The following is a 21,014-nucleotide window of genomic DNA, read 5'->3' as shown; positions in this document are numbered from 1 at the left end:
ATGCTTTCAATGTAATTGTTCCAACTCATGTTTCCTGTGAACGTTAGGCCAAGCAGTTTGAAAGATGTACTCTCAGATAAAGAGTCACTGGCCATTACTATTGGTGGTAGACAAGGTTTCTTGTAGTTATTGAAGGAAACCAGTTTAGTCTTGGTAGCATTGATTGTGACCATGCATTTTTGTCCCCATTCCACTACAGATGGGAGGTCATTCTATAATGTTTTTGCCATTTCTTTAGATATATGTTCATTTATTTTCCTGTCATGTCTGTTATAGAGTGTGGTGTCATCAGCATATATACCAATTTCAGAGACAATTTTGTCGGGGAGGTCATTAATGAATATTAGAAACAATAGAAGCCCAAGGATAGACCCCTGCGGCACTCCCGCATTTATATCATATTGTTTCGATTTACGACCGTCGAGGACAACCTGGATTTTTCTCTCATCTAAGAAGGATTTAATTATGTTAAGTATTCTACCAGTGATTCCGTATGATCTAATTTTCCTGAGGAGACCCTCATGCCATACCCTGTCAAAAGCCTTAGATATATCTAGAGCTACCGCTCTGCCCTCCCCTGCTTTGTCCAGTGAATGGTATATTCGTTCAGAAACTACAGTTAGGATGTCTGCTGTGGAACGGGCTTGTCTAAATCCATATTGTTTGTCAGTCAGAAGTTTAACATCTGTAAGGTGACGGACTAGAGCATTGTTAATTATGGTCTTAAATATTTTGGCGAAAAGTGGGAGGAGGCTAATGGGGCGATAATTTGATGGGTCAGTTCTTTCGCCAGAATTCTTGAATACTGGTACCACGGAAGCAGTTGTCCAACAGCCCGGAAAGCAAGATTCATTAAGCATTTGTTGCAGAGTTTGGAGAGAACTGGAGCTACTTCGGCTGAGCACTTTTTTAATAGCACAGCTGGGATGAGACCAGGTCCACATGCTTTTGAAGTGTCAAGGGTTTTTATGAAAGCATGCACCTGAGCAGGGGTGGTTTTTAGATCGTCTAGCGTGGCGTCTGTCCGCAAAGGAAAGTCGGGCAGGGGGTGGTTGGAAGGGTCCAGTGTAGAGTTTGAGGGGAACAGTCTGGCAAGCATATTAGCCTTGTCCATTGCTGAGCAAACAATCTCGTGATTGTTCGTTAGTGGGGAATTTGTTGATTGCCCATTATTTACTACACTTTTGTAGATTTTCCAGAAGTCACGAGTTCCTAATTTTTGTGCTTCCATGCGTTTTTTAGTGGTTTCAGTAAATTCTCTCTTAGTTGTCGCTATTTCTTTCTTAACGTTATTTCTATCTTCTATATACTTCTGTCTGTTTGAACTGGACTTATATCGGTTACATCTACGGTATGCATGCTGCCTTTGAGCAATGGCAGTTGCGCAAGTAGAAGTAAACCATTGGGGCGAGTGGGGCTTGCTATAAAGTTTCCGCATGGGAACATGTGCTTCAATTGCTGTTTTGAACCATTCAGTGGTTTCATTTGCGCACTGTTCAACAGGAAGAGAAAAAATATTTCCCCATGGAGTATCTCTGATAAGATCTCTGATGGCTTCCCAGTCAGCCTTTTTATATCTCGTTGTTTTGAGCACTGGCTCTTCAGTTTTGGGTCTAGAGTTTAGGGCGATTTCTACCATTATCACTGAATGATCAGCGTTCCCGAGTGGGCTGTCAGCATTTGTTATACAATCCTCAGGAACTGATGTCAGAAATAGATCTAGAAGTGATGCGTGTTGTTCTTGCTTGTCATGGAAACGGGTTGGAAACGTAACCATTTGTGATAGGGAGTGATATATAGTGAAGCTATGTTTTGTGCTGTCCGCTCCATATGTGTAAGTAGAGAATCCAAGCCAGTTTTTGTGGTGGACATTAAAGTCACCAAATACATATACTTGTGCGCTAGCGTCGAGGGAGAGTGCTGTGTCTATACTGCTAGAGACTTTGTTTATTATGGTGCAGTCCTGGGTCGAGGGAGAGCGGTAGAGAAAATAAAAGTAGCTATGTTATGTTGCATGCTTAGTTTAAAGCACATAAATGCTTGATCGTCTGATTCTAGGTTTGTTTCTCTAGTCAAGGGGAGGGTGTTACGAATGTAGACTCCAAGTCCGTGCATATGTCTGTCAGTGTCCTTACGGCAGAGTGGGAGATAGCCAGGCATGTTAAAGTAGTTAGAGGGGATGGAGGAGTGTAGGTTAGTCTCACTTAGTGCTAAGATATCCGGGGTATTTGTTAGGATAAATGCTTCAACATCAGCTAAATTAGTTCTAAGTCCACGGATGTTTGTGAATGCAAGCCTCAAGGGAGGAGGCAATTTTGATTTGTTTGTCCCTAGGCCTGGTTTAAGCTTATTTTTTATTGTACTGTCATCATGTTTTTTTAAGAGTTTCAGTTAGGTAAGGGGAGCTAAACAAGAGGTTATGCAGGGTATCAGACATGCAGCACAAGTAGACCATCAGTTGACCTTTCTTCAACTAGAACTGTGGCCTCAGGAAACCCCTCGGGGATGTGTGCAGGGTCTCTTTCCATGCGCGATATGGCGCTACAAACATCCCGATATTATACAACTGTTGATGGAGCAGCCGCTCTAAGCACTACCAAAGCGCTACCAGTCGGAAACAGCAGCCAGGTACTGTCAATCCGGTACCCTCAACCCATCAGAAGAAGGTCAACCCAATCTAATTGCACAGGCATGTGTGGTACTCAAGCACTCCCAAGTACCCAGTTTTGAGGGGTGGGATGTGTCGGGAGTGGGAAAAACGGCGTTCATTGCCCTAGACAAGAAACAAGATCTACCACTAAGTGTTTTGTCGAATCACTGTGATAGTGTCTCTGCGCCTGACTAATAGGCAAAGAAGGAGTATGGAAGCTGGGCGATAGACAGAGCCTATCTACTCCTTAAGCAGTTTAGGTTTGCAGACCGGTAATTTGTTTGAGTCAACAGCTCTAGGAAGGTTGTCATCCAAGACTGGAGGGGCCTCCCTCCCCTAGGTTTAATTTCAGAGTTTTCCTTCTCCTAGACGGGTGATCTGAGAAGATCTACTGGGTCCATCAGCCCTGAGAGGGTTTGCTCTGCGCCTGGGTCCTAAACCAGGTATTTCTGCGACCCCGCGTGGTTAGTTAATGTTACAGTGTTAGTTTGTAGAGGTTATATATCTAATGAATTGTTACGCTCCTCAAAGTGATTTAGGGATATTGCTATATTATTGTTACTAAGCAGCAAAAAAAATCTCATGCAGTGGAAGCAACTATGTGAGCAGGTTTGTTAGAAAGGCGTTAGTGTGGATTAAGACTTTTACCTTTCGATTTTTACATTTTTTTAAATTTATATGTTAGTTTAGGTACAGCATAACGTTATAGTGTGAGTAGGTATTAGGAATTGAGCTAAAAATTTTGCCCAGTCACTGGATATTTTAGATTGCAGGAGGGTTAAGATGTAGGTGCAGTACAGTCCGGGTATAACTGGAGGTAAATTTGAAGTCATGGCGTATTCTGTATATACAATTAAGTAAATAGATATTTGGGCAAGTTTCAGTAGATGCGAATAGATGGAAGTTGTAGGTGTTAGTTTGGTTCTACTATTGAAGGAAGATAATTTCAGTTTTCATTTAAGAGTCATCGAGCGTTTTGCATAACAGGGAGTATCGGATTTGGTTTTGTATTGATCGTTGCAAAACAATCTAGGAAGAGGCATTGTTATGTAATGAATATCTCTTTGCATCTGAGTGCATACTTTGGTTGGTAAGTACCTAACTGGATAAGAATTAACTCTAATGCACGTCTTAGAGGTAGAAATGTATAGATGTTTAGTGATGACTGTTAGATGGTTAGCATGTGAAGGTTAGGAGCTGGAGCTAAGGATTCCACTACTAAGGCGTGTGTAATGTAGAGTTTTAGTGGCAACTAGAGGGGGCAGATTGTTAGCTTTCAAGAGACGGGGTTATTAACTTACAGAAAATAGAGTTTCATTAGGATTTAGGGTTTCAAGTAATGTTTTAGCTTGGGAGAAAAGAAAAAAAATCTCCTTCTTTTCCCCTCTTTAGCATACAGGTTAGACATAGGCAGTTGTCTTGGAGGTAAAGAGAAACAATTATTACGTGGTGATTAAATGCTTTAAATTATATTTATCTAAGACATGGCAACAGAAAAATTAGGATGACCTGCTGACAAAAAAAAAAAATACATGAAAAAAAAACATACAAAACAAAACAAAAAGAAAACTATCTCCGGTGTCATATTTTCCGAACAGTATGCTAATGATATCACTCAAAATTCTGGTGTTGCTTTTAACTCATCTCCCTATGATCAGTTGAAATATGCAGCTAATCTAAATATTGACCTGAGTTTGGTTGTGGATATATAAATATATATATATATATATATATATTTATATATATACATATATATACATATATATATGTATATATATATATATATATATATATATATATATATATATAGATAGATAGATAGATATAATTGCTTGTGTCGTTTAATCCAATTAAGATTCAGCTTGTGTCTTTCAATCGTAGACGTGTTCATTTTCTTGAGAATCCCATGGATTGGTCTGCTTTTGGGAAGAAATTGACTCTGAAACTTCGAAGTTTTTCTTGAATTTCTCACAACTGATGCTTTTCACTATCTCTACTTGTCTACTATTCGACCGAATATAAAGTGCTGTTGTCATGTTTGGGAAGTTGAATCTCTGTTTCATTTGAAGATTACTTCGCCGGTCCAATCATTTGGTTCGATTCTGATATCGATCGCCATGTCAACGAATCAGTGCTGCAACAGAAAAAATTTTCCCGCCAAATAAAACAACTCCAGTTTATAACAAAGTTTTATTTTTGGATATTTGATATTTTTACACCGGTGTTCGTTTCTGAATAACAAATTTGATAAAAGATTTCACCCGACAAATCCCAGGACAAAGTTCATTCATCACATATAAAACTAACTGCCTCTGTGACGCCAAAAATAAATAGATTACTAATCGTTGAACATCAAGGGCCTAAGGCCCAAGAGGTCCCGGCTGTTATTCCTAGTAAAAAATCAAGTGGTCCATAACCACAAGAAGAAACCATTTTATACGAAAAACAGTATTTTCTCAAATGGACAAATGGCATCCTAGATTGTCTAAATATTCATATCAGTCATATTTCCGGTTTCCTGTGTGATTCTCTTTGTTAAATATCTCTCCTCGCAGCAAGTTAGCTATTCGCATGCATTACGACTATGCTACAAACTAAACATGCAACTGCCTAATGTATATTTACAAAATTGGAGAGTTATATAATACCGTGGCGGTGCAACAGGGGCTGGAGATTAAAAGACGGTGCAGGACCTATCAGGTAAGAAATCCTTTTTTTATCCTCTGCCCCAAAAGTTTAGGCTCGTTATCGGTGCATCAGTCTAGATGCGACAAGAATAGCTTTTATAGGAAAGTTATATACAATAATCATGAAAAACAAACAAATAGAATGAACTTTCTTTCGTATACGCATCAGAACACATAACCTTCCCTCGTACAAGAATCGACAAACTAACTTTTCCTCCTGCGTGAATCTTTTTCTCTAAATGACCTTTTTATTACTTTAACAAAACCGATTAAAAACACATGAGAACGGCCATCGCGAAGTAATAAGTTTCATTTTGCAGAATAAATAAAAACCTTCGTAATTAATCTTTCATCTGCACTTATGTTATCCGCTATAAAGAAAATCGTGTTTCTACATCGTCGAGATGAATCGTTTTTTGATGCACTGTTAAGTTCATCAGAAAAAAGTAAATCGGCAATACGTTTAAGAAGAATATAAAGTGTTCCTTTTTGTTGCACTAAAGTTTGCACTTTTAGCGAATCCTCTGAAAATCTTCATTTATTCATGTAATGAAAACGCCGGGTTGCATTGCGCACGGATATGTACATTACCACACGACAGAGATAAGCGAGCGAGTGCACGTTCAGACACAGTTGTACGACCTATATATCTTTGTTAAATAGTGCTTGATAACAAGAGCAACATATTTTTTTATTATTTATTCGAAGATAAACGGTTACATTTGGTTGCTACAAACAGCCATCTGTTTCAATCAATAAGACTTCGTCAGGCGACCCTGAATCATTCGACGCTGTAAAAAAACAATCTCTTTTTCTATGGTTTCGGATGGTTCGAGGTCGCCTTGATTTGTTTGGTTTTCCTCTTGAAACTGATTTTTAATTCACATCGTTTTTACTCAATATATATATATATATATATATATATATATATATATATATATATATAAGAGATAGAGAGAGAGAGAGAGAGAAAGAAAGATACGTATGAATACGAATAATATCTTTGTACGTTAAACAATAAGTCTTATGGCTGACAAATGGATTCGTTCTTCGGATTGCGAGCCTTTCGAATTCCCCCTCTTCTCACTGTTTCGTTGACTGCACAAATGTGCAGAAATTTAGAGAAAATGTAAAAAAAAAGAAAACAACTTGCTGCACAACTCTCCATTTAAAATTCCCCTATAGATAAGGCCTTTAATTCATAGTAGCTTCTTACGTCAATGTGGCTGAATTTTCGGGTGAATATAAGCAACATTAAAGGAATGAATAAACCCACTTGCCGAACATAAGTTCTTATAATTTCTACATATGAAAACTCTTAAAGTACTTTTGCGATGAAGTAATACGTGGCAATCAAATTTCGTCATTCTGGCAATCGGTTTGGTGCAGGATCTATCGGATCTACTCTATGAAATCTGATTCAAGGAACTTAATCATTTCTCTCCGATCGCCGACGGGTACGCAGTGTTATAATTTTGACTTATCCCATAGCCATTTTTGTATACCCTTGGCCTATTATTCACTCCTATACCAGAAAAATGTCTACGCAGACACTACAAGAAACTATTTCACCGCTGGTTTCGATTGAATCGAATGAGGACCGCTTTATCAATCAGAGTTCCTCGGCTTTTACGTAGATTCTCATAAGAGTCAGTAAATGCAACAATAATGCAACAATGGAAGGTGGACGTGACAAGTGCTGAGCTATTGTGTCCTTTTCTGTTTAAATTTCTACCACCTTTTCTTTAGATCGCAATTGAAGCAGCCTTGTTTTATTCTTTTGCCAAATAAATTGAATGGAGATTTTTGTCTGAAATGTTTGAAATCGCATGTTACTTTTAGATTCCCCTGGGCATCATGTTACGAAATTGTATCCGCCTGTTTGTCTGTCCGTTTTTATGTCACGTATCTCAGTCAGTATGTCACGTTTAAGCTTAAAATCGGGATCGCACGCACAGTTTGTATGGGCGCATCTTTCGAATCGATTGGTTGTTATTTGGATAAACTAAATAAACAAATCAAGCAAAGTAATTTAACAGAAATAACAAAATGCGAAACATATTTTTTCTAGTAGAAAAAAGAAAAGCAAAATTCCAAGAAAGAAAACAATAATATTGCCATGGTTGCAGTGTCAGAATTGTTTGCGATATTTTCATTTTCTTGTTTTTCGTCTTTGTTTTTATTTTTCCTCTGCGTTTGTTTTATCACTTACTGAACTATTTGACACGTGTGTCCCGAAGAAAACGTAATGCACTGAAGGTGTTCATGACTTCGTTTTTATTGACAGAAGACAAGGGCAGTGTGGTAAGACACCATCGAAGGGGAGGGGCGTTCAAATAGAAAAAGAAATAAGATGCTAATTTTAAGATATGAATATTCGTAAATCAAGATTTGTAGGCTACCCACACTCGACATCAGAGTAACATTGCGAGTAGCAGAAGATGGAATGGTGTATTCAGAACGACATTTTGAATAAAATCTGCTCATTTGTGGATTTTGTCTCGACAGTTTTGCTAGAGGTATCTCTGCCTACATCCCCATTCCCTCATAAACAAATGCATATGATGTACGTTGTTCGCGGAACAACCATTAATAAAAGAATAAGAAGACGTAACTTCCAACACAAGTGCATGCGACATAAAAGCATAGATTTTACACAGAATATGCGACGATTCTCTGAAGCACATGCTTCTCGTACACTTTTACCAGCCGAGAAGTGCTACTTGTAAAAAAAATTGCTGAGCATCTTTTTTGCATTAATAAAGTTTCACCGTTTCGTGCATGCAAGCAAATTTAAATTAAAAACCGACCATAAAAAGTAATTAATGATGTATGCATAGAAAAAGGATATGTTTATATGGTATATCAAACTTGAACGAAAAACGAAACTTGGTAAAATTGTGTCCAAAATCGGTATATTTCCTGATGACACCACACTCTATAATAGACATGATGGAAAAAGAATGTGCGCATATCCAAGGCAATAGCAGAAACCATAAGAAATGCTATTCAGTCAGTACTGGAATGGAGCCGTAAATGGATAGTACAATTTAATGCTACTAAGACTAGACTTCTTTCCTTTAACATCTAGAAGAAACTTTTCAATCACCAATTTCCATGACAAATTGCCCCGTACTCGAGGCCTTATGATTCAAATTCCACGCTTTAATATTCATAATACAAGCAACATGAATCGAAACAGATTCATTGAGTACATTGACATTTTCTACAAGGAAGGTGGCTTCATTACCGTGCTAGAAAATTACTTACGCCAAAGAGTATCCTATATCTTTACAAGGTCACAATTTGCCTATGTATGAAGTATTGTGGCCACCTTTTGGCTGGTATATTTACTACTAATCTTTCACTTTTAGACAAAAAAGTAAAAAAAAGAGTCTCAAATCTAAAAGATTCCGCACGAAATGTCAAGATCCAATCTATGTCACATCGCTGCAATGCTACATACCTATGCCTTTCCTGAATTCGTTGTCTTCATGTAATTTCAGGCGATCACGTTAGTTGCTATTTCAGGGTAAATTCTGGCTGCAAATTTAAATCCGAAACTGAGGACTTCTAACTCAGTGTTTGATATTGGTCTCTCAGTGAGACTCTGGGTGGCTTCAGGGTGTCTAATGGAACACCAAATTAGGTCGGCTAGTTTTCTTTAGGTTTTTCGTTATAGGCAGAATTGAAATACTTAATCTATTGTTACAATTTTTAAGCAAATTTCTTAGAAAGAAGATAATTTGCGTGGAGATCATCTACGAGTGATTTAATGTTATTTAGTGAGTTAGCCGCTTTGGTTTTTAGAAATCCAACAAACTGAGCGGTAATAAATAAAATATAAAAAAAATTATTTTCGACTTTAAAGTTGGGAATAAGTTTAGTTAAACGTAAAGCGATCACCCATTTCCAAACTGATATCGTCTTAAGGGTATGCAAACAATTATTGCTATTTGATATTTGCTACTTTTAATTATTTTGAAAAAATATGAAAAGATATGTATATTGTAAGAACTTCTTGTTTGGCTCTATTAGCACCGTATATAAAGTTTATGGAATTTTGTTTGTTACATATAAATATCGTAAAACTCCTTTAATTTGAACTTCCTCTAAAGCTGGACTTCCTATCATTTGGACTTCCTCTCATTTGGACTTTTCTAAACCTGGACTGTCTCGTCATTGAATTTTTTTTAGCATATTTGATGCGGAGTTGCAGTAAAACTGTTTACATGGTTTAGTCAGATATTGCGCAGAAATGTTAATATTGGTACTATGTAATTAATGTAGATTAGCTATTGATAAGTAATTTACACTAACAGTAATTTTTTTTCCAGATTGCTATATTTAAAATAGTGTAAAACAACCCATCACAATGGCTTGCAACTCTAAAAGAAAACTGTGATGGTGATGAAAATAGCGACAGCTCCCATTCTCTTGACCCTAATGTAAATAACCAAGAACACTATGATGAAGCAATATCATGGGATGATGCAGAAAAGTCTATGGAGACACTTACTTTAGTGACAACTATGTTTTGCAAGCAATGTCATTCCGAAGAGATATAATCATAAAGAAGCTACAGAACCAAGAAATTGTAGATTTTCGTGATCGCTTACGGAATACAATGGCAACGCCCGAGAGCTCAATCGATGAAAATAGAAACTACAATGAGACTCATTCAATGAATGAATAAAAAAAAACTGTACATAAATGTATAATTTCTGTAGATGATAACTTAGGTAATAAATACCTAACAAGTAAGAGTAGATTTAATTTGTTTTCAATGTTTTTATTCTTGGTAATAATATTTAGCAATTCTTACTTGCAATATATCGTAAACTCAACTTAATATATACTTGAAGTATCATATAGCAATGAATTTCATTTACTATTTCTTAACTCTTACAAAATTAAAGTTAACTGCAGCATATTTTTTTATCACGAAACTTGAACAGCAGCCTCTAATTTGAACGAAGCGGATGTTCAAATTATAGGCGCCATACTGTATTTTCAAAAAAAAAAAAAATGATCACTCTAAAAACATATAAAAATTGATCTCTCTTTACAAATAACAGTTACATGTCCTTAAAACTCTGTCTGGTTAGAAGTTCCTGGCTCATAAATCGGTAATCATTTTACGTTAAATTCATATGTGAATCTGATCCCCCATTTTTATTCTAATATATATTTTTGTTGTATTTTTTTATTTTTAACTCATAATTTTTGTCATGTTTTTTACCTAAAAATTTAAATTATTATTATTATTATTATTATTATTATTAGCATGCATTAAGATTTACCGAAATACGTGCTTTGGAGTTGGAATTTTTCGAAATTCGGATATCCTGCTTGAACGAATTAAGTTCAATCATTAAACTACAAAATTATTCATGCAGCAGACACTTTTATAAATATTATCGTAGGGAGTGATGAATGCAGACGGTTGGTACAACGATATCAACCTATAGATGCCACACCCATTATTCGCACGTGGGAGCGCGTATATAAACAGATTCCACGCTAACCACAACCAGATCCTTCTGATGTCAGACTGTAATTGCACATGCACGACAACTCATTTCTCTGCGGGACTTCATAATTGCATTCTCTCTCTCTCTACATATCGCAACATATTAATGTCTGCAAAAGATAATTTACGAAGATATACAGTATATCACAAAAAGTGAGTACACCCCCCACATTTCTTCAAATATTTAAGTATATCTCTTCATTGGACAAAACTGAAAAAATTATTTTTTAATATAATGAAAAGTAGTCTGTCTCCAGCATATATAACAGAGTTAATTTATTTTCCCCTCGAAATAACTCAAAATATAGCCATTAAAAATAAATACGACTACCAACTCAAAGCGTTGCAAAATGTTCAAAAACTGGTATCTCTCGTAGCAAATCAGTCGAGATTATGACTTCGACAATGAGTCCGACCAAAACGAGATTACTCCAGAAGGAGGGGTTATGGGGAGCTAAATTAGAGCTATGGTTGAAAGTTGCCACAAAAGGAGGCCATCGAAAGAGGAATTATAGCCTTTTTATTTGATTGGCAGGTCCGGGAAAACAGCAGATCACCTTGCCAGTTAGAAAGAGAGATGGCGTGGTCGCTGATGTGAAATATATATTTTTTGTAACAGAAAAAACAAAGTCGAATTATGAAACAATATACTGTAAAGGTGATTATTTGAAGATATATACTGAGGTTTTATGCTAGAGTTTTGACCTGGGGGTTATGGACGTGTTCCCCAGAGCCTGAGAAAATCATCGATGAGAACCCTTGTCTGTAGAAAATTACCTGATTTGAATGTGAGGGAGATTATCCAATCAAGACGAACCAAAACGGTATAGAGCAAGAAAAATCAGTTTACAGCGAGTTCTGAACTAAGTTTGGAGTGAGTTTCAACTCGGGGGTAACTGTCCACCGCCTCCAAACCCCACCATTCAAGAAGCACTCATCCTTTGACCGATCAAAAGCAAGAAATCGGTTGTTGGAAATCAGACTAAGGCCTCTTCATCGACTATCCTAACTATCCTAACTATCGTAATTACCAGAAAAAGAAACTTGAAATCGACATATTATTTCCCTTATTTTTTATTCTCCTGTGAAAACTGTACATATTTATTATTTTTATTTTTCTCTTTTGTGAATAATTAATTTCATACCAAAACTACAACCAGAGTCGACGTTGTTTATTGTTGTTAATACTTACAAGTGAACTTAAAAGAAAGAAACAGCCAAGTTTAATTATCTTTCTTTTCAGCGAAAGAAAGAGGATAGAAGAGATTATCAACTACTGCACCCAACGTCATATCAACTCTGTCTTCGTGAAAGCGACTGGAACTGCGTCGCAGAACCTTCGTGTATGTTCGAGTTGAACCACCTAGGATTACAATTGTAACTGTGTGGACACTGCGGTATTCTTCGTGTTTCATCTTTACCAAGGGTGATCGGTTCGTCACTAAACGTTATATTCGCCCAAAGACGTATCTTTGCAAAACTCCCGAAGCTAAGACGGAGAGTTCTATAAAAACTAGAAAATGAATCAGGTCTCAAGCTACAAAACCGGCCGAAGATTAATAAGGAGTTATCAGTGTTAAAGCGATTTCTAAAAATATCGCGGAATCTTATGTATCTTATGCTAGAAGAATTTAGCACAAGCCAAAGATCACTCCTCTGGTAAAGACAGAGGAAGAATTTTTTATGTTATAGTTACAATCAGCATGGATTGACTAAAAAAGAAACAAACGAGTTATAAGCCGTTAAAAAACGGTGCAATCATTGCTGAAACATTCTAAACAATCATTGTTTATATGGCAAATTCCGATATATATTTCAACAGGAGTAAAGTAAATATCTGGGTACAAACATTTTTGCCTGTAATGTTTCACAAAAAATGTTCGCTTATATCTCTATTTATTTAGTTTTTGTGAATTTCATGCGAATGCACGTACTTCGCACAAGTTTGTAGTCATTACATGGATGAGAGACTTAATATAATACACTTTTTAAGGCGTATTAATTCTTATTTCCGCTGACACACAAACGCACACATTAATATATATATATATATATATATATATATATATATATATATATATATATATATTTATTTACGGACCATTATCCTCATCTTTTGTTTCACGATGTTTCGGCCAACTATTCCTTTGACCTTCGTCAGGTGGTTTACTGCGAGGGCATAGGAATACTGAGTCTCTTAACTGTATCCTCAGTAATTACTGATTTCCATAGTTGTTGTCGTATCGCCAAGTTTTTTAGCCGTCTTAGGGTAGGATTGACACTGCTATCTTTAGACAATGCTCATCTGGAAACGTAAAGATTAAACGCTTCTTTCCACGGGTTACAAAGTAAATAAATAAATAAAAATATACAAATTACTCATCTGAAAGGATTCCAATATAAAATTATATATATATATATATATATATATATATGAAGAGAGAAAGAGAGAGACTGAGAGAGAGAGAGAGAGAGGGGGGCACTAAAGAGAAAGTCCAGACTTGTATTTTCAAAAACCGCAAATTTAAGCGAAATTGAATGTAACTGTTTAAACCACCTTTACCTCATTTCATTCGCTTTTTGTTCCTCTATAATTTACTTGTTTATAATTGACATTTAATTGAAGTAATTTAGTGTTCACGTCAGTTTAAAAACAATAACTTCAAATCGAGAAGACAAAAAGAAACTCCACAGCAACAAATGAGCTTAAAACCAGCTTAAAATATAAACTAAGAGAAAGTCGAGGCATATGGACTAACTATCGCGTTGTATAACCTAGAACAACAACAATTACGATTAGAAATGCTTTGTCGCCTAGTAGCAATTTCTGGTTAATTCTTTTAACAATTCTTTCAGGTTATAAAATATACAAGTAAGTTGTATTATTTTCATCAACCAACTATTTTTAATCAAACAGAATTGAACAAAACTAATAAATAAAATCACTTTTTGGTGTTTTTCATATTTTTTAACAAAGGATTTTAAAAAGGAACTTTTATGTGTTCATCATGTAATATTTCTTGTTCATTTTTTCTCTATTTTAATCTTAACCATATTACTTTTCATGCTCGCATTTTTCTATGTAATATAATATTAATTAGTACATAATATCAATTAATAATCAATTAATCTATGTTACTATCTAATATAAATTTGTATATGATAGCAATTAGTATACTATATAAATCAGTATCAAATATCAATTAATATATCATACAAATTAGTTCAGTTCATAATATACATAGGTATATGCTTTAAATCACATATAGTATCAATTAGTATAAAATAGACAACGTAAATGATGAATATTTTAAAAACAATAATTTTGAAAATATTTTGAAAAAGCTTGAAGAAAAAAATGGACAGTAAGCACTCTTTTTTCTATACTTAAAAATTAAGAATCTTTTTACAAAGGCATCACTATTTATCAAGGCCAAGAGGCCACTCGAGGATAAGGATTAAAGAGTGTACAGTAGAAATTGGACAATATAGGAATCGTTATTAATGGAAATTCGGTAAATTTGTTAACTTAAGTGGAACGGCCCATCAAAAACTTGTTTACGTTAGACTTGAAGGCAACCATATTGCAGTCATCAGGAAAGCAGGAAAACGGAAGATAATTCCATAGGCATGCAGTTCTAAGAAAGAAGCTTTGCTCATGGAATCTACGTTTAAGTTTAGGCACAGATAACGAGTGGGGGAAAATAGTGATAGTGTTTACTACCAGACGGGTGTTTCTTGTGAAATTTTGGCGAGAGGGACCATAGATTGGAGCTCAACCGAGCACTTGCCATAAAAATAACGATAAAGCAGAGAAAACCTCGCAATATTTCTTCTGTGAGAAAGAGGTTGCAGGGAAGAGAAAATGATATCCTCTACGAGGCTACAGAGTCTATTTTGAACTCTATCAAGGCAGGATAAGTCCTTTCTAGCAGCCCCTGGCCAAATGTGACAACAGTACTCCATCCTTGGATGTACCTGGCTTTTATATAGATAGAGAATTGCATCAGCAGTGAGATATCTACTGGATCGATAGAAGGATCCCACAAATTTTTCAGCGGCATTGGCAACGGATTTAATGTATGTGTTCCATTTAAGATCAGGAGTAAAGATCAAGCCCAGAAGTTTGTCAAAACTTGTAGATCTAGCAGAACGGAAACCATATTGTGTGTCACTAAGAAGATTGTTTTTGCTGAGATGGTCGATTATTTCTCTATTTAACACAGCTTCCAGCAACTTACTCATAACGCACAGGAGACTTATTGGCCTGTACTGAGAGGGGGATGAGCGATAACCTGAATTCATAAATACAGGGCATACTGATGAGGGTTTCCAGGGTGATAGGAAGCAATTCTCCTTAAGACATCGTTTAAACAGTTTTGTAAGTATGGGCGCTAGTTCTGGTTGAAGTCTTTTGAGTACTATAATAGGAATACCGTCAGGGCTGGTTGCTTTACTGGAATCAAGGTTTTTGATTAGCTTGGCAACATCACGTATAGATATTTGTATATCTATAGCGTATTTTCTGATACAGGAGGAAATATTGGAGGTATGCAGTCTTGGTCGCAAAGGGTAGAATTAGCTGCAAAGTTCTTGGCAAAAAGTTTTGCTTTGTCTGATGCTGACGAGATTACCTCAGATCCATTTATAATAGTTGGGATAGAACACACGCTTCTGTTCAGGATTCTGTTTGCTATTTGCCAAAACTGGCGGGAACCAAGCCGCTGCTCAGCTACTTTGGACTTGACGGACTAAGCATACAACTCGCTTGCGTTCTTTATTACTTTCTTACAATGGTTGCTGGCAGTCCTGAAAGCGGCCTTAATCTCAGTACATCTATCTAAGAATACACTATTCTTAGATTTTACTTGGATTTCTGAACGGGCATTATTCACTTTGACCACACACAAGTTTCCCACCTAATTTGCAGCTATATATATGACGTTAATAAAACCACCGGGATCTTTATTTCGGTCAAAAGACCAATGTAGCTCGACACCGTTTATTAACAACAAACAATAAAGAATCAATAGTTCAAATGCAAATTTGATTTCCTCTGTATAAATAAAGCAGTAGAGGTATGTATGTGTACGTGAACATATTCATCCGCTAAACTCTTAAACTACTGATCACATGACACTAAAATTAACAGGAAATAGTTATCATGCACCAACGGTGGTTTATAATGAGTATAATCTTTGTTTTGGGTGGATGAATAACGCGTACAGAAATATTTCGCCAAATTGAAATGCAAAATGTTCATTTCAAATTGCCAACATGTTTTGTGCATACGCAAATTCATTCATAGCTTGAAGTGGTTTTATTAAAAATCTTTCTTATCTATTTGTCGGTAGCTTAATCAGTATGGAACGCGGATAGAGCGCTAAATATTTTTGTTTCGAATCTAGCTGATAGCACCTAAGTAATTTGTTTAATCTGTTGAAATTAGTCCTATCTATTAGGTACAATATAATATTAAATAGAGAATTGACTCCATAATAATAAATACGAAATCTTCATGAATTAAAATATATTTAAGCGTATTTTACGACCGGGCACGACCGAGCCTCTCCCGATAATATCGAATACTAGTTATTTTTTCGGCATTAAACAGTTTGGCTCTAATCGGGAACCCACTGCAGTGCACCGGGAGAAACCTTCACATGCCTCCCTGAGATGAGTTAATTTGCAATACACTATAATCTACATTACTCCATAGAGAACCTACTGTTTATTTAAAAAAAAACATTCATATGATGACTTGAATTAACGCTTCAACTGCAAAACTCAAGTATTATGCTTTCATTCTGCCCTAAACAGACACATTCGTTTCGAATGCGCCCCTGTCTTATCAAAGAATGTATTGCTGATTTTATACGCAGGGATCTTTTACTTGTGCGGTGATAAAACTTCTTAAATGCACTTCTGATGTTAGGTTGTATAAGAGTGTGAACTTTGGTCAAAATCGGATTGTTCCTTCTTTAATGTTTTTTTTTCGATTATCAAACATTCATACTTATTAGAAACATTCCGATTCAGAACCTATCTAAGGACACGTCTAGAAACATAAAGTTATTTTGGTGGAATTAAAACAAAACAGCCCAACCGTTCCGGAGGCCATAAAGAACAAACTCACACACACAGACAAAGTGTTTTTGTATATATACATATAGAAGCAGGATACGTGTACCAGCATTGCCAAGTGAAAATATTACACAAAGCCAGAACAGATTTGGTAAAGGATTTCTCCACCCCGTAAAAACAAATTAAACTACGGTTGTTAGTGGGGACTACTGTCAGCCCTGGTAAATAACGGGCACCAGCGGCCGTGGCTAAAATGAAATTATCTGACATCAATTGTCGGGCATTAAGTTGCAGTGGCAGCTAGCGGAAGTCACTGGCTCTCATTGTCAGCACTGGTTGTTACTGGTATTAGTGCTTGTTTTAGGCAATTACCTGCGGGTATTATCGTTTACTGGTGGGCACTGACTACCTTTGCAACTGGAAGTCATTTACGACCATGGTATTTTGAGACGGTTACTTCCTTTTATTGGTGGATATTGGCATCTTTTACAACTGTCGATCCCCAGCGTTCACTGTCGGCCATGATAAGTATCGGCCTCCATTGAACTGCTCCAAAATGAAATTGTCTGTCTTCAATGGCGAGCATTGGTAATCATTGGCGTTTTGAAGAGTTTACTTGCGTTTACTGGCGGGCATTGGCTTCTGTTGAAACTATCAGCTATTGTCGGTTACTATCTATCATAACAAGTGTTGGTGCTCACTGGACCGCTCTGGATTCAAATAATCTGTCTTTAATTGTCGTGCACTGTCATCCAGTGGCGAGCACTGTTGGTCAATGGCGATTATAACAATCATTGGCGGTAACTGCTGATCAGTGCTCTTTTTAGGTGGTTATTGTCACTTTTGACAGAAGTGGACACTTGCGAGCAAATCGTCTGTCTTTAAATGTCGTATACTGTCATCCAGTGCTGGGTACTGTCATCCATGGTGGTAATTGCTTTTTAAGGTGGTTACTATCAATTCACGGCACTGGCGGACACTATTGTTATGCGGCGGTTATACTAACCGTGCAGAATACTAACCGTGCTATTTTTAGCTATTATGGTTATGTTAAATTTAATTTTATATGGTATTGTTTGTGTATTAAAATATTAGTTTAAGCAGAGAAAAGTTACAAAAAGCTCTCACTTTCCCGGTTAAAAATGGGTTTCCAAATAATAACGTTATTATTTTAACAAGGGCCATATTCTATTATACAAATAATAACGTTATTATTTAAACATGGGCCAAATTCTATTATCCAAATAATAACGTTATTATTTTAACATGGGGCATATTCTATTATCCAAATAATAACGTTATTATTTTAACATGGGCCATATTCTATTATACAAATAATAACGTTATTATTTTAACATGGGCCAAATTCTATTATCCAAATAATAACGTTATTATTTTAACAAGGGCCATATTCTATTATACAAATAATAACGTTATTATTTAAACATGGGCCAAATTCTATTATCCAAATAATAACGTTATTATTTTAACATGGGCCATATTCTATTATACAAATAATAACGTTATTATTTAAACATGGGCCAAATTCTATTATCCAAATAATAACGTTATTATTTTAACATGGGCCATATTCTATTATACAAATAATAACGTTATTATTTTAACATGGGCCAAATTCTATTATCCAAATAATAACGTTATTATTTTAACAAGGGCCATATTCTATTATACAAATAATAACGTTATTATTTAAACATGGGCCAAATTCTATTATCCAAATTATAACGTTATTATTTTAACATGGGCCATATTCTATTATACAAATAATAACGTTATTATTTAAACATGGGCCAAATTCTATTATCCAAATAATAACGTTATTATTTTAACAAGGGCCATATTCTATTATACAAATAATAACGTTATTATTTAAACATGGGCCAAATTCTATTATCCAAATAATAACGTTATTATTTTAACAAGGGCCATATTCTATTATACAAATAATAACGTTATTATTTTAACATGGGCCAAATTCTATTATCCAAATAATAACGTTATTATTTTAACATGGGCCATATTCTATTATACAAATAATAACGTTATTATTTTAACATGGGCCATATTCTATTATCCAAATAATAACGTTATTATTTTAACAAGGGCCATATTCTATTATACAAATAATAACGTTATTATTTAAACATGGGCCAAATTCTATTATCCAAATAATAACGTTATTATTTTAACATGGGCCATATTCTATTATACAAATAATAACGTTATTATTTAAACATGGGCCAAATTCTATTATCCAAATAATAACGTTATTATTTTAACATGGGCCATATTCTATTATACAAATAATAACGTTATTATTTTAACATGGGCCAAATTCTATTATCCAAATAATAACGTTATTATTTTAACAAGGGCCATATTCTATTATACAAATAATAACGTTATTATTTAAACATGGGCCAAATTCTATTATCCAAATTATAACGTTATTATTTTAACATGGGCCATATTCTATTATACAAATAATAACGTTATTATTTAAACATGGGCCAAATTCTATTATCCAAATAATAACGTTATTATTTTAACAAGGGCCATATTCTATTATACAAATAATAACGTTATTATTTAAACATGGGCCAAATTCTATTATCCAAATAATAACGTTATTATTTTAACATGGGCCATATTCTATTATACAAATAATAACGTTATTATTTAAACATGGGCCAAATTCTATTATCCAAATAATAACGTTATTATTTTAACATGGGCCATATTCTATTATACAAATAATAACGTTATTATTTTAACATGGGCCAAATTCTATTATCCAAATAATAACGTTATTATTTTAACAAGGGCCATATTCTATTATACAAATAATAACGTTATTATTTAAACATGGGCCAAATTCTATTATCCAAATTATAACGTTATTATTTTAACATGGGCCATATTCTATTATACAAATAATAACGTTATTATTTAAACATGGGCCAAATTCTATTATCCAAATAATAACGTTATTATTTTAACATGGGCCATATTCTATTATACAAATAATAACGTTATTATTTTAACATGGGCCAAATTCTATTATCCAAATAATAACGTTATTATTTTAACATGGGCCATATTCTATTATACAAATAATAACGTTATTATTTTAACATGGGCCATATTCTATTATACAAATAATAACGTTATTATTTTAACATGGGCCATATTCTATTATACAAATAATAACGTTATTATTTAAACATGGGCCAAATTCTATTATCCAAATAATAACGTTATTATTTTAACATGGGCCATATTCTGCGTAAGCATCCATTTTTAATTGATGAGCGTATGACTACAGCATCCATACTAAGAAAAATATATAATGTGTACCATATATGAAATAATTTTGGTGGCCAAAATGAGATGTTTATTTTTTGAAACTTGGAAATATTGTAGTTGAAGACTGGAAGTATTCGATTACCGCCTTTTCATGACATACTAACGTTAATTGCTATCGTGTTTATGTTTATATAACTACAACGACTACACCGACGATAGCTACGACAACCACGACTACATTGACGATAAAAAAGATGAAAAAAGTTTAGTTTTTCGTGTTTTTTTTTACATTTCTGATATTTGATTCCTTTATTGAGACAGAAACAAGAGTCCAAAGGTCTATATTAGTGTGCCGCGTTCGTTGGGGTCGAAGTTATTATTTTTGTTGTTTTGTGATTTAGAACTCGATAGACTTTTGTAGCAGTTAAAAGTTCTCGTAATCCATTATTCCCTTAATCAGTAAACATAAGTGAACAGCCAATCTAATTGACCAGAATTTAATAGTAAATTGTGAGAAGAAACGATCCGTATTTTACGTATGACAAATGTTAAATGTATGGAAAAGGAAAGTAAATATGGACGACGAAGATGTGAAAAAATGTGGCAAATGTATAAACATTCCCTTTCTTGTGGGGGAGAGGGAGTGGAAAGGTAATGAGCGAACAAATATCGTGCTACCACCTGTAAATATGACTTGTTTAGAAAAGGACAAATGAAAACCGTTTAAGCAAAG

The sequence above is a fragment of the Euprymna scolopes genome, chromosome 10 (genome assembly GCF_053919585.1).
Source record: "Euprymna scolopes isolate OS-2025 chromosome 10, ASM5391958v1, whole genome shotgun sequence".
Classification (NCBI taxonomy): domain Eukaryota; kingdom Metazoa; phylum Mollusca; class Cephalopoda; order Sepiida; family Sepiolidae; genus Euprymna; species Euprymna scolopes.
Note: the sequence above shows the minus strand (reverse complement) of the source record.